Source organism: Equus przewalskii, chromosome 22 (genome assembly GCF_037783145.1).
Source record: "Equus przewalskii isolate Varuska chromosome 22, EquPr2, whole genome shotgun sequence".
Lineage (NCBI taxonomy): Eukaryota > Metazoa > Chordata > Mammalia > Perissodactyla > Equidae > Equus > Equus przewalskii.
The window spans coordinates 36,833,032-36,848,301 of record NC_091852.1 but is presented as its reverse complement, the minus strand read 5'-3'; the positions used below and the strand labels follow the sequence as shown (position 1 = coordinate 36,848,301).

General features: G+C 40.2%; 1 protein-coding gene across 11 annotated transcripts in view; it reads left to right on the top strand.

The window, feature by feature from the left end:
• The window catches only part of PLIN2 (perilipin 2), an 83,565-nt gene that overhangs the window by 3,714 nt on the left and 64,581 nt on the right, over positions 1–15,270 (top strand). The gene's annotated exons all lie outside the window — the stretch shown is intronic.

Genomic DNA, 15,270 nt, shown 5'->3' with positions numbered 1-15,270 from the left:
TGGTTTGCTTTCCACAGGGAGCATGAGCATATTTTTCTCTTTGTGCTGCGCTCCAGTATCTTATCTGGCTGGGCACTGTGTCTCAGCATTGTTGGAATGGGCACATCTAGAGTCTTTTGGAGTTACTCAGCACATTCTTTCCAGCTTTCTTTTCCAGGCCTACCAGCCAAACATGGCTGAACAAGGAGTGGGAAGGACTGGCACAAGGCGCTGGGTCTCAAGTCAGAGGAGAATAGGTGATGCTGAGAACAATGTCCCAGCATATCATAAAGAAGAGTGGGATTAGCAGAGGGAGAAAAACAGAGAAAGAGAGAATGAGTAGAGAGGTTGAGCAGGAAGATAGTCTATGTGAATATCTGAGACACAAGACGTGCTGCCCATGGCTGACTTTGATGGGCTTCCTACAGTGTTTTAAGTGGCGGGCATAGTCCTCCACCCTCAGTCTTTCCCCACTCTTGGGGCTCAGCATCTGTGCTAACATGAACACTGCTTTAGCACCTAACAGCTCCAGATATGGCCAGTCTCCCTAACTGGCACTTGTCGATATCCATCCATCCAGATATGTTCCTACTTTCCCACCTTACAGGACTGTTGCTTATCCTGATGAGAGCTCAGCTCTTACCTGCCTCCTCCAAACCCCTTTCTCTGAGCCTCGGTTCTGGTATTCCTCACCTCATAGCAAATTGTCCTGAACACAGATCAAGAAATACATGTATTCTGTATTTCAAAGATTCATTTTTAAAAGTATTTTATTATAGAAAACAATAAAACATAAGCATTAACAGAAATAGTAGTATAACGAACTCTTCTGTCTCCATCACCCAGCTCCAACTCATAGTTTCATCTTGTTTATCTATCCCCTCACAAACTCCCCACTCCTCCGTAAGTGTTTTGAAGAAAATACTCAACATTTCAGTTAATCTGTGAATATTTCAGCATGTATCTCTGAAAGATAAGGACTTTAAAAAAAGATCACAGGGCCATTAAAAATTATTTTAATTAATGTTTTATTAAAAATTTTTTTAATGACAAAGAACCTAGAAATATTGATACTGTGTCCTTTCTCACCCCTTCTCACTCCTCATGGATCTGTCTATTCCCTTGGATACACTCCTGCCTGAAGGGTTGGAGTTTGCCATACGCGTGTTTGGTTGGTGAATTGGAGTGTTGCTGTCTTAGTCCTAACTTTTTTCCAGCTTTCTCCATGCTTCAGAGAATATACAGTAAGGACTCTTTCCTTTGAAGTTTTCCCCCCTAAAGATGTTTCATTATTCAGATAAAAGACTCCATAATATGTAAGAATCAGAAACTGCCTAAAAATCTCGAAAGTAATACTCAATTTCCAGCTTATATTTAATCTGAGTTCACTAGGCTAAGTATTGTTTTACATGTCCTGACAAAAAGAGAATTGAGATCTGGTGCTGATAACCCTTTAACACTTGTTCAAATTTTCCCGTAGTTTTATTCTTCTTTTCACACAGAAACGGAGAAAATGAACTAAGGTGAATACTAGAAGGTGTCTCTAAAAAGGATCAATAGAAAACAGAATGATTTCAAGCCCTTTTTGTTGTTCCAGGTTCAAGCTCATCTTTCATTAAGTGATCTCATTCGTCTCAGTGATGTTAATACTATCCATGTGTTGTTCACTCTCAAATTTACTTCTCCAGCCCAATTTCCCTGAGCTATAGATTTAACCATCAAACTATCTCCAGTGTCTAAATGGCATCTCACACTGTACATTTTCAAAACACAACTCTTAATTCCCTCACTGCATTGCACCGCCCCTCAAAAACTATTCCTTTTTAAGCTACCTCGTTTCATTATGTGGTATCATCATTTCCTCTGTCTTGCCGAATGATGTCCTCCCCAACCCCCAGATCCGAATGTGGATCACCTGAACCGGGGGTTAGAGAGGACATCAGTTGGCAAGGTAGAAGAGAAATGGAGCAGGGGTCAACACTGGGAGAACTGTTCAGCACTTTCAGGGGCCAATGGGCCAATGCCTGCAGACCATTGATTGCCGTTCAGTGGTGCACAACATACAGTCAGGTGAAGTCAAGTGAAACAGTCACCGTAGCTGTCTGTCTGGTCATAGAGGGATGTGCTCCTTCCATTGACAGCAGCCTGCACATAGCTGTGGCTTTTTTTTTTTTTCTTTGAGGAAGATTAGCCCTGAGCTAACATCTGCTGCCAATCTTCCTCTTTTTGCCAAGGAAGACTGGCCCTGAGCTCACATCAGTGCCCACCTTCCTCTACTTTATATGTGGGACGCCTGCCACACCATGGCTTGTCAAGCGGTGCCATGTCCACACCCAGGATCTGAACCAGCGAACCCCAGGCCACCAAAATGGAACGTGCGCACTTAACCACTGTGCCACCAGGCCAACCCAGCTGTGGCTCTTGACTAAAAGGATGTAAGCCTGTGTTCTGAGGCTTGAACCCCTAACCACGTTGTCCATGTAAACAGTTGCCCCTTTTTAGTTTTCCAGGATATAGGCCAGGGTGACTTTGACACCCAGAGGGACAGTGGTGGTACAGAAGGGAAAGCCTTAACACCAACAGTTGGGGAGGACTGGGCAGAGGTGAAACCATGACCTTACAGAGGAAATGTGTGTTAGATAAGCTGTATTCAGCCATAAGATATAATGATGTTGGCCATGAGTTCAATGCTGATGAATCAATCGTAGATATTAAATAAGCCTTCTTTAAACAGAAACACACATAAAACAAGGTTATGTATTGATCACTTGATGCAAATGTTGTGAACGGACGCTCTCAGGAGCCTGTTTATTTCCGCCAGAAGCAGTGGTTTAGTGTTTGCTAATTCTGTGTTCCCTGCCTACCCTATTTAAAACAGCACACTCATCACATCATCATGCCCTGTTTTAAATTTTCTCCATACTCTGGTTGCTGATGTTTATCATCTATTTATTTATACGTTTACTATCTCCCCTACCGGCATGTAAGCTCCATAAGGGCAGGAACTTTATTTTATTAACTACTGTGTTCCTAGTACCTAGAACAGTAGTAGTACTCTGTAAATATTTGTTGGTGAGTGAATCAAATAGTTAGGCATCTGTTCTCTCCAGTTTTCATCTTCCCTGTTTCTGGTCATTGTTCTATCCCTGGGATTACTGAAGCCCTGGCATAGGTAAACCCCAGCTGGACCCACCTCTCCAATCCCACAGATAAGCCTGAGCATGTCTGAAATCTCTGGGACTTTTCTTTTTGAATAAGTTTCAGATGTACAGCTTTATAATTTGACATCTGCATACTCTACAAAGTGCTCACCACCACCAATCTGGTTACCGTCCCTCACCGAACTGTTGCCCCCCTTCACCCATTTTGCCCAATCCCCAAGCCCCTTCCCCTCTAGTATCCACTAATCTATTCTCTGTATCTATTAATTTGTTTTTGTTATTTTGTCTGTTCGTTTTTTTAGATTCCACATATGAGTGAAATCGTACGGTATTTGGCTTTTTCCATCCAACTTATTTCACTTAGCCTAAAGCCATCAAGGTCCATCCATATTGCAAATCATGCAAATGGTGAGATTTTATTCTTTTTTATGGCTGAGTCATATTCCATATTTCTTCCCTGTGCAATCTATGTAAAAAAGTTCTTAGGGGCTGGCCTGGTGCCGTGGCGATTAAGTGCGCACATTCTGCTTCGGCAGCCCAGGGTTCGCCGGTTCGGATCCCGGGTGCGGACATGGCACCGCTTGGGAAGCTATGCTATGGCAGGCATCCCACATATAAAGTAGAGGAAGATGGGCATGGCTGTTAGCTCAGGGCCAGTCTTCCTCAGCAAAAAGTGGAGGATTGGCGGCAGATGTTAGCTCAGGGCTAGTCTTCCTCAAAAAAAAAAGTTCTTTGAGTTGGGTCCAGAGGATTAAGTATGGTTGTAAACAATTCTATGATAGCAATAGCCATTAACTGACTAATGCCTAAGAGAGAATAGCAAGTTAGAAAATTCTGTCTTAACTGACTTGAATGACATGTTAATTCTCAACTTAATGGTTTATTTACTGTTGCCTACTGGCTTCATTGAGAATTTTGGAGCATTTTTTTGAGCTTGTCAAAGTGAAAATTGGATTTGTGTTTACTTTAGCCACCAAGGTTAATTACTATTTTAATACTCTTTTGATGTGCTAATAGCTCCTAATGAGGATTATTAATTAAGAAAGTGAAAGGAGAAGGCAGATTTCTGCAGAAAATTTAAGTCTATTCCCACTACTCCCCTAAACTCCAGATCCTCATTTCCTGGGACTTACTGTTCATTTCACCTAGATTTCCCTAATTAAACTCAGTCAAAATTGCATTCATTGGGAAAGAATAGAGCAGACAGTTAATTAAGGTTTTTGAATTCTAGTGTTTTTACTTACTCCCTGGGCAAGTTACTTAATGCCCCTGAGCCTCTATTTCGTCATGCGTAAAATATGCATCTTGCAGAGACATTTCAGATTAATTATTATCATTTGCAACAATCATTTATCAAGCACCTATTATAGGCTAGTCACTGTGCTAGGTGTTTATGTTTCATTGTCTGCTAGTCCAGCCCAGAAGGGGATTGTCGTTGTAGTTTCCCATGAGATAATGCATGTAAAGCCCCCATCACGGTGACTGGCCTGTACTTGGACAGGGGTTGGCATGCTGTAGCCCTTGGGCCAAACCCAGCCTGATGCCTGTTTGTGTAAATCAAGTTTTATTGGAACACAGCCATGCCCATTTGTTTACTATTGTCTGTGGCTGCTTTTGCACTGCAATGGCAGAATTGAAGAGTTGTGACAGAGACCAGTACAGCCTGCAAAGACAAAAATATTTGCTATTTGATCCTTTACAGAAAGTTTGCCAACTCTTGTGCTAAGAGACCAATAAAAGTTAGATTTCAGGAGGCCAGAAAAATAAAGCAGAAAAGCAGGGCTAGACAGTGGGTCACAAATGACTAGAGTCCCAAGGGAGCGAAGATTTTTGCCAAACCAAAAAAAAGGAAGAATAATGGAAATGGAGGTGAATAGAGACCCTCATTTGTGGCTTCCAGATACATTGCCTGCTGCAGAGGGAGCAGCCTCCAATACAGAGGGTGACAAGCAATGTGCTCATGGAAGAATTAGAATTCAGTTACGAGTCCTCAAGGGAGAGCCAAGTGCAAAGTGTTCAGTGAATGAGTTAAGGATGTAGAAGAAAAATCTGTTTATCATGGAAGATCTCAGGAGGCAGTGTGGAAAGATTTGTAAAGGAAGATTGAGAGCAGTGGTAGCTCCAGAATATCTGTAACAGAAGGGACTTTGGAGTGTCACAGGTTGAAAAACCGTCACATATCTATACCAAAGAATGGGTGTGACTGGGGGAGATCAGGGGAGATGGGAAGCGGCTCCCTAATGCCCCTTTGGCACTTTCCACTAGTGGGAGATCAGGAATGGGAAAAGGAGGCAAAAGTGTGAGCAGCTCAAAGAGCCTTGACAGAAAGGACTTATCTTTTGAACAGTGACTGGAGACGATGACAGGAATGATAAACATGGTGGAATAAGCTGCCTTCACGACTTCGAGAGGATTCTTATTATAAACTTGCTTTAGGTTGGGTAGAAGCTCAGGTTCTAGTAGACTCAGTGGGCTGATGAAGTTGGTGGTCTGACCAGTAAACTGTAGGCCAGGAGCGAACAGGCTTTACAACATCAGTGCTTTAGCTGTAGGTATTCCGCAACGTTTATCAATCAAGTTGTTTTCATTCTTTTTTTTTTTTTTTTTTTAAAGATTTTATTTTTTCCTTTTTCTCCCCAAAGCCCCCCGGTACATAGTTGTGTATTCTTCGTTGTGGGTTCCTCTAGTTGTGGCATGTGGGACGCTGCCTCAGCGTGGTCTGACGAGCAGTGCCATGTCCGCGCCCAGGATTCGAACCGACGAAACACTGGGCCGCCTGCAGCGGAGCGCGCGAACTTAACCACTCGGCCACGGGGCCAGCCCCTGTTTTCATTCTTTAACCCACTGGAAGGATGGCAATCAGTATGCCAGACTGCAAGAGGTGATTTGAAATATTTCAGTGGTTAAACAGAAAGTGAAACCATATTGTCAGAAGTTCTTAATCTTGTTTTTTGATATGTTTTTGCTTTTTTTTTAAACATAGCATCACCTTTTAAAATATTTTCTTCTTCTTTTTCTTTTCTTTCTTTCTTTTTTTTTTTTTTGAGGAAGATTGGCCCTGAGCTAACATCCGTGCCCATCTTCCTCCACTTTCTATGTGGGACGCCTACCACAGCATGGCTTGCCAAGCAGTGCCATGTCCGCACCTGGGATGTGAACCTGCGAAACCCAGGGCTGCCGAAGGGGAGCGCGTGAACCTCACCACTTGGCCACAGGGCCAGCCCCAGCTCTTTCATTTTTTAAACATATGAAAGTTATTTTAGAACTCGATTTGTAGACTAGTTTGCTCAGAAGGCACCTAAAATCAAAATACCATTAGTAATATTGTCCTGGTGTGCTAAAAATAAGTTTTTTGAGCTGAGGTGTTAGAAAAGGATTTTACTTTTAGAGAAAGGCCCACAATTATCTATATAATTCAGCCAGAAAACATGCCTAAATTACCATTCATATTAATTAAGGGAAAGGCAAAAGACCAATAATTTTTCACTTTTCAATAAGTAGTTCTTGAATATCTACTACGTGTCTACACTTTTCTGGGCACTAGGGATAGAGTAAGAACAAAGCAGTCAAAAAGTGTTGCCTTTGAGGAACTTATATTCTGGTGGGAAAGATAGGCAATAGACAAGATAAATACAAAAAAATATATAATATGGTAAAAGGTGGTACATGTAAGAAAAAAAGGGCAAAGGGGGTTTTTGCAGATGAGGTGTTTACAATTCTCAACAGCGATTCCAGTCAGCTTTGAACACTCCTAATTTCTTCATAATGCTTTGGGGCTTATAAGACACTTAGCTAGAAGCTTGAAGAGGGTTCCAAGAGACAGGAATTGAGCTGGTGGTAGCTTGCCCAGTGATCTGATTACTTAACACCTTAAGTGTAGCCGGAGCATTATTTCATCCCCAGCCTTCCCTGCCTTCTCCACCTCTCCTACCACCTCTCTCCTGCCAGTGGCTTTCTATTTACCCAATTAAAGTGAAACAAGGAAAAGTGTTAGAACTAGTTTTGCTTGTGTTTGGAGCCTGATGCACTTTTAAAGAATATAAATTCTGGGGCCAGCCCAGTGGCACAGCGGTTAAGTGTGCATGTTCTGCTTTGGCAGCCCAGGGTTCGCCAGTTCGGATCCCGGGTGCAGACATGGCACTGCTTGGCAAGCCATGCTGTGGCAGATGTCCCACGTATAAAGTAGAGGAAGATGGGCATGGATGTTAGCTCAGGGCCAGTCTTCCTCAGCAAAAAGAGGAAGATTGGCAGTAGTTAGCTCAGGGCTAATCTTCCTCAAAAAAAAATATATATATAAATTCTGGGGGCTGGCCCCATGGCCAAGTAATTGGGTTCTCGGGCTCCGCTTTGGTGGCCCAGGGTTTCGCCAGTTTGAATCCTGGGCGTGGACATGGCACCACCGCTCGTTGGGCTATGCTGGGGCGGCATCCCACATGCCCCAGCTGGAAGGACCCACAACTGAAAATACACAACTATGTGCTTGGGGGGGAGGGGGCTTTGGGGAGAAAAAGGAAAAATAAAATCTTAAAAAATATATATATATATATTCTAATGAGTCCTAGAAATGGAAACTATGTAAAAGTAAATTCCCATAGTTTTCACTATTGCAGATAAACTGGTGACTTAATCCACCTTAGAATTTCTTTCCATTTGAGATGTAGCCCAGTATCCTGGAAAGAAGGAGTCAGGAGCTTTGGGTTTTTGGTACCGTATATACCACTGCCTACCTGTGCAATCCGAGGTCACCGACCTTTCTGGGCCTCAGGTCCTCATCTGAGAAACTAAAATGCTGTGATTCTTCTTTTTTTCTTTTTTTAAATTTTTTTATTGTGGTCTAAATAGTTTATAACATTGTGAAATTTCAGTTGTGCGTTAATATTTGTCAAACACCATATAAATGTGCACCTGCACCCCTTGTGCCCTGCCCCCAGTAACCACTAAATTATTCTCTTTGTCCGTAGTTTGTTTGTATTCCACATATGAATGAAATCATGTGGTTTTCGAAATCATATGTCTCTGTCTGGCTTATTTTGCTTCACATGATGCCCTCAAGGTCCATCCATGTGGTTGCAAATGGGACGATTATGTCTTTTTTATGGCTGAGTAGTATTCTATTATATATATATACATCTTCTTTACCCAATTATCAATTGTTGGGCACTTGGGTTGCTTCCACGTCTCAGCTATTGTGAGCAATGCTGCAGTGAACATAGGAGTGCGTAAGTCTCCTTGCGTTGTTGAATTCAGGTTCTTTGGATAAATACCCAGTAGTGGGATAGCTGGGTCATATGGTAGTTCTGTTTTTATTTTTTTGAGAAATCTCCATACTCTTTTCCAAAGTGGCTGCACCAGTTTGCATTCCCACCAGCAGTGGATGAGGGTTCTCTTTTCTCCACAACTTCTCCATTATTTATTATTTTTTGTCTTGGTGATTATAGCCATTCTAAAGGGTGTAAGATGTTATCTAAGGGTAGTTTTGATTTGCGTCTCCCTGGTGATTAGTGATGTTGAGCATCTTTTCATGTACCTATTGGCCATCTGTATATCTTCTTTGGAAAAATGTGTGTTTGTATCCTCTGCCCACTTTTTGATTAGGTGGTTTAATTTTTTGCAGTTCAGTTGTGTGAGCTCTTTATATATCTTGGAGATTAACTCCTTATTAGATATATGATTTGCAAATATGTTCTCCCTGTTGGTGGGTTGTTTTTTCATTTTGATCTTGGTTTCCTTTGCCTTCCAGAAGCTCTTTAGTCTGATGAAGTCCCTCTTGTTTATTTTTTCTTTTGTTTCCGTTGTCTGAGTGGTTATCATATTTGTAAAGATCGTTTTAAGCCTGATGTCAGAGTGTACCGCCTATGTTTTCTTCCAGAAGTTTTATGGTTTCTGGTCTTACCTTCAAGTCTTTGATCCATTTTGAGTCTATTTTTGTGTATGGAGAAAGATAATGATCTACTTTCCTTCTTTTGCGTGTGGCTGTCCAGCTTTCACAGCACCATTTACTGAAGAGATTTTCCTTTCTCCGTTGTATGTTCTTGGCTCCTTCGTCAAAGATTAGCTGTCCGTATATGTGTGGTTTTATTTCTGGGCTTTCAGTTCTGTCCCATTGATCTGTGCACCTGTTTTTCTACCAGTACCATGCTGTTTTGATTACTATAGCTTTGTATTATGTTTTGAAGTCAGGGATTACAATGCCACCAGCTTTGTTCTTGTTTCTCAGGATTGCTTTAGCTATGCAGGATCTTTCATTGCCCCAGATGAATTTTAAGATTCTTTGTTCTGTTTCTGTGAAGAATGTCATTGGGATTCTGATTGGGATTGCATTGAATCTGTAGTTTGCTTTAGGTAGTATGGATATTTTAACTATGTTTGTTCTTCCAATCCGTGTACATGGAATATCTTTCCATTTCTTTATGTCATTATCGATTTCTTTCAGTAATGTCTTATAGTTTTTCTTGTATAGGTCTTTCACCTCCTTGGTTAAATTTATTCCTAGATATTTTATTCTTTTTGTTGCGATTGTAAATGGGGTGTGATTCTTCTTTTTAATTAGTTCAAGTCATTAATTTACGTAAACCTAGGTGAAATAACACTTCCTTTTTTTTCCCCCCAGGAAGTAAATATATGTGGCTAAGATTATTAAATTGGGTTTTGTGTATGAATTAAATAAAATATGGAGGGGCCAGCCCGGTGGCGCAGCGGTTAAGTTCGCACATTCTGCTTCTCAGCGGCCCGGGGCTTGCCGGTTTGGAGCAGACATGGCACCGTTTGGCAAAAGCCATGCTGTGGCAGGCATCCCACGTATAAAGTAGAGGAAGATGGACATGGATGTTAGCTCAGGGCCAGTCTTCCTCAGCAAAAAGAGGAGGATTGGCAGTAGTTAGCTCAGGGCTAATTTTCCTTAAAAAAAAAAATAAATAAAATATGGATCTTATGTCTGATTTACATGACTCTTTGATTTGGGGGAATGTTTTTCATTAAGAACATATATCAGATTCTTTGCATATATTTATATTTTATGTCAAAGTGGACTTTAAAATATACAAAAGATTGAAGTAATTTTTGTAAGTTAAATCAATTCTGATTAAAATTTGAATGGTTTTTGGGGCCGGCCCGGTGGTGCAGTGGTTAAGTGCACACATTCTGCTTCAGCGGACCAGGGTTCACCGGTTTGGATCTTGGGTACAGACATGGCATCGCTTGGCAAGTCATGCTGTGGCAGGTGTCCCACATATGAAGTAGAGGAAGATGGGCATGGATGTTAGCTCAGCACCAGTCTTCCTCAGCAAAAAGAGGAGGATTGGCAGCAGTTAGCTCAGGGCTAATCTTTCTCAAAAAAAAAAATATTGAATGGCTTTAAAAGCTAGACTATTTTCTATTAAGATCAGTATAGGGCAACTGTTTTTTGGAGCATGTTATTGGGTTGTTTTATACATGAATAAAAACTTGATCAATAATGATAATTATAATGGCTGCCAGGGGGCCGGCCCCGTGGCCAAGTGGTTAAGGTCACGCAATCCACTTTGGCGGCCAAGGGTTTCACTGGTTCGGATCCTGGACACAGACCTGGCACCACTCATCAAGCCGTGCTGAGGCAGCGTCCCACATAGCAGAACTAGAAGGACCTACGACTAGAATATGCAACTATGTACTTACTCGGGGGCTTTGGGGAGAAGAAGAAAAGCAAAAGAAAATTGGCAACAGATCTTAGCTCTGGTGCCAATCTTAAAAAAAAAAAAAGCTGCCAGGAGATTTGATACGACGTTGTGTATCTTAACTCATTTAAGACTTATAAGAACCCCATGAGGTAGGTATTGTTATTTCCTCCATTTTATAGATAAGGGATCTGAAATTCAGAGAGCTTAAATAACTTGCTCAAGTCCACAGAGACCTTGAGCCTAAATTTGATCCCAGGCCTATCTGACTCATTAACATATTGCTTTCCTAAGGAAGAACATTTTCATATGAAGCGGCTAGACGCTGGCAGAAGAAATTGCCAAGAGAAGATTAGGGGAGGATCTCGTGCATTTTGTGTGGAAGTAGGGATTTTGAGCAGATAACCTCCAGTGACCCCAAAGTTTATACACCTAGAGCTGCCACTCCTTACTTGAATGAAAAATATTATTAGTTGTAATTTATATAACAAATGAATACTTGTTAATCCTGACAAGTGTTGTTTGACATACGAGAGAACCCTCAGTATGTCCTTCTAATCACGCATCATTCATTATAAGCCTATTTAAATAGGACATGCAAACTACTATCAAAAAAACTAAAACTAGGGGCCAGCCTCTAGTGTAGTAGTTAAGTTCATATACTCCACTTCAGCAGCCCAGGGTTCGGAGGTTTGGATACTGGGCATGGAGCTATACACCACTCATCAAGCCATGCTGTGGTGGCATCTCACATACAAAAAATAGAGGAACATTGGCACAGATGTTAGCTCAGGGCCAATCTTCCTCACCAAAAGAAAAAAGACAGTAGAACTCAACCATATTGTAGCATAGCTTTTGCCTTTACAATATTATCCAAAAGTGTTATACCTAGAGAACCTTTTTTTTTTTTTTGAGGAAGATTAGCCCTGAGCTAACTACTGCCAATCCTCCTCTTTTTGCTGAGGAAGACTGGCCCTGAGCTAACATCCATGCCTATCTTCCTCTGCTTTATACATGGGATGCCTGCCACAGCATGGCTTTTGCCAAGCAGTGCCATGTCCGCACCCAGGATCTGAACAGACAAATCCTGGGCCGCCGAGAAGCGGAATGTGTGAACTTAACTGCTGCACCACCAGGCCGGCCCCCCCCAGAGCACCTTCAATAACCCTATTCTAATTTATTTTATTTGGATTTATGTATCACTCAGTGTTTGGGTATATAAAGATCCTTATCTTTTCTCTTGCAGGTCATTATTAGACAATAGTTTGTTAGTTCCAGGTTATTGAATACAGACAAAAATTATGTGAAATATTCTATAATTAAAGATTTTTGCTAAGTTGGTTTCAGTTAGTGTAAGAAGTGTTGTTCCCCCAAGTAAATTTCAAGTAAAATGCTGAATAAATTTTATTTAATAATTACTCAGGATTCAAAATTATAATATGTTGGCCAGTATTATATTGATGTTCCCTCAACTTGGACCTTTAAGGGTATGTTTTTAGACATTGGCTACGATATATAAAAGGAAATTGTTAATAAATGTATCTGCTTTCTTGATGTCGGTAGATCACGTTAGTGTAATTTAGCCATAGAAATGAAACTGTTATAAAACACTTTAGTAAAATAAAGTAGCTCTATCATGAAACTGGGCCATAGTCTCCCTTTTCTGTAGACTTCCAAATTAGGTAAGTCACAGTGAGAGAGTATTTCCACACACGAGAGTTCTCACAAAAGTACTGCATGAAAGAAAAGCCGTGTCCTTAGGTCCAAGATGCAGGAACTCTCTAGGGAGGTAACTCAGGGCAGGGCTTGAAGGGTGGTGGTAGAGAAAACCTGTCTCTTGCCAGAGAGTAATTCGTGCTCAAATCATTATCACAAAGCCTTAGCTGTGGACACAGTTTTTGGCCCAGGGTTAGGCAAATTACCTAAATTGGCACAGTTGGATTAAAGGGAAGGGTTTAGGAGAGAAGGTTTGGGAGGAAACATGCCCTGGTGGCTGCTGGAAGCATCTTGCTCTATTAAGAGAAGCCAGTCTCGGAAGACAAAGCCAACTTCCATGGGGGAAGAGCAGAGAAAATCACAGGAATGGAGCCAGAGTGTGATCGAACTGAACCTAAAGCCCTACCCACCTCTGGACTTGCATTTGTGTGAGCCAGTAAAATGCCTTAATTTTAAAGTCATTTGAGATAAGTTTCTGACACATGCAGCTAAAAGCATCTTAAAGGAATTCTTGACATATTAGTGATCTTTACCACTTTTCCTTTATATATGTTGTAAATATTTCCCTTCAGACCTTAAATTTTGCCTTTTGTTTACCTATCAGACATTAAAATCTATTTAAAGTTATAAAGATTAAAACAAGTGTGGTATCAGTGTGCAACTAGAAAGATCAGTGGAACAGAATATTTAACTCAGACACAGATTAAAGATTCAAAATAATTTACAATAAGATAAAGTTGGGGAAAGATGGATTTTTTATTAGTGTTGTTTTGTGTCTCATACCAAGCAAAATAAATTGTAGTTGATTTAAAGGTATAAATGTCAAAAAGTAAAGCCATAAGAATGCTAAAATAAAAAAATAAGAAAATAATTATGTATCTTGGCACAAGAAAGATCTTTCTAGGCTTGATGCCAAAGGTAAAACCCATGCAAGGAAAGATACAGTTCCACAAAAATTAAAATGTTTCATTTTTCTTGATTAGCATTTTTCAATTGTGAAAGTAATATACATTCATCGTGAATTCATTGTGCATTGATGTAAAAACATCAAACAATACAGAGTTGTATAAAATAATTAGTGTCCCCTTATTTTGTTCAATCCTTCACTCCATAGGTAACTTCTTTTAATAGTTTGTGTTATATATTTCCAGGGCTTTCTCAGCACATATGCTATACATATATAGTGTATGTATCTAAATTTATAACACTTTCAAAACAAAAATCATTCTTTTTTTTTTCTTTTTTTGAGGAAGATTAGCCCTGAGCTAACATCTGCTGCCAATCCTCCTCTTTTTGCTGAGGAAGACTGGCCCTGAGCCAACGTCTGTGCCCATCTTCCTCTGTTTCACGTGGGACGCCTGCCACAGCATGGTTTGACAAGCAATGTGTAGGTCCACACCCAGGATCCGAACCGGCAAACCCTGGACCACTGAACTGGAATGTGTGAACTTAGCCACTGCGCCACCGGGCTGGCCCCAACAAAAATCATTCTAAGTGATATTTTGCATCCAGTCTTTCTCCCTCAACAGTGTATCATGGACATCTTTCCTTGTCGGCACATATAGAGCTATTTTACTCTTTCTAACATCTGCCTTGTATATTCTGTTACATAAATGAACAATAATGTATTCAATCAATCACTTATTAATGGATATTTTGGATTTTTCAAGTTTGAGAGACTTTATTACAGAGAAAGCTATAATAAATATATGAAGGTTTATTATTATTATATGTATAAATAACTTTCAAATCAATGATAAACAGCACATTTACATGAGAAATGACATAAAAATGATATTTTCAGAGAAAAATGGACAAAAACATGAAGGACAATTCAGGTGAAATACAAATGGCAAATAAATATATGCAAATATATAGCAAATAGATATTTGCATTTACTAGTAATAGGGAAAAAAAAAAAACAATGCGATACTGCCTTTCATCCAGTAGATCAGCAAAGAGAGGTAAAAGAAAAAAAGACTGAAAAAAAGAGGAAATGTTGGCGTTGGGAAAAAGGGACTTTTATAAACTAAGATAGAAGTGTTAGTTCATATGTACTTTCGGCAGGGTAGTTTGACAGCATTTATTAAATGCCTTAAAACTGTGCACAGAAAAAAAAAAACTGTGCACAGCTTTTTATCCAAGGAGTCCATTTGCAGAAAATTTAACTAAACAAGAAGGCTACATCTTAGTTAATTTTTAGTTAAGGTCATTACAGGATTGTTTAAATCCTATAGTTTAAAATAGCAAATGTTCAAAAACTGAATTGTAGGACATGTATGAGATGACCTGTTCTGCATCTTATTAAGAATGATGTTGTTGGGGCCAGCCCCGTGGCCAATGGTTAAGTTCGCACACTCTGCTTCGGCGGCCCTGGGTTTCACCAGTTCGAATCCTGGGCACGGACATGGCATTGCTCATAAAGCCACGTTGAGGCAGCATCCTACATACCACGACTAGAAGGACACACAACTAAGATATACAACTATGTGCTTGGGGGATTTGGGGAGAAAAAGCAGAAAAAAAAGAAAAAGAAGATTGGCAACAGTTGTTAGGTCAGGTGCCAATCTTAAAAAAAAATAAGTGATGTTGAAAATATATTTTTATATGGAAAAATGCAGGCTAAAAAATAATATGCACAGATAATTGCTTTTTAAATTACTGTGAATATCCATGTGTGTATTCCATATCCATATCCATATTCCATACACATGTGTAGAAAAACACTGCCACTAAGATTGGTGAGGCATGGAGAATTTACT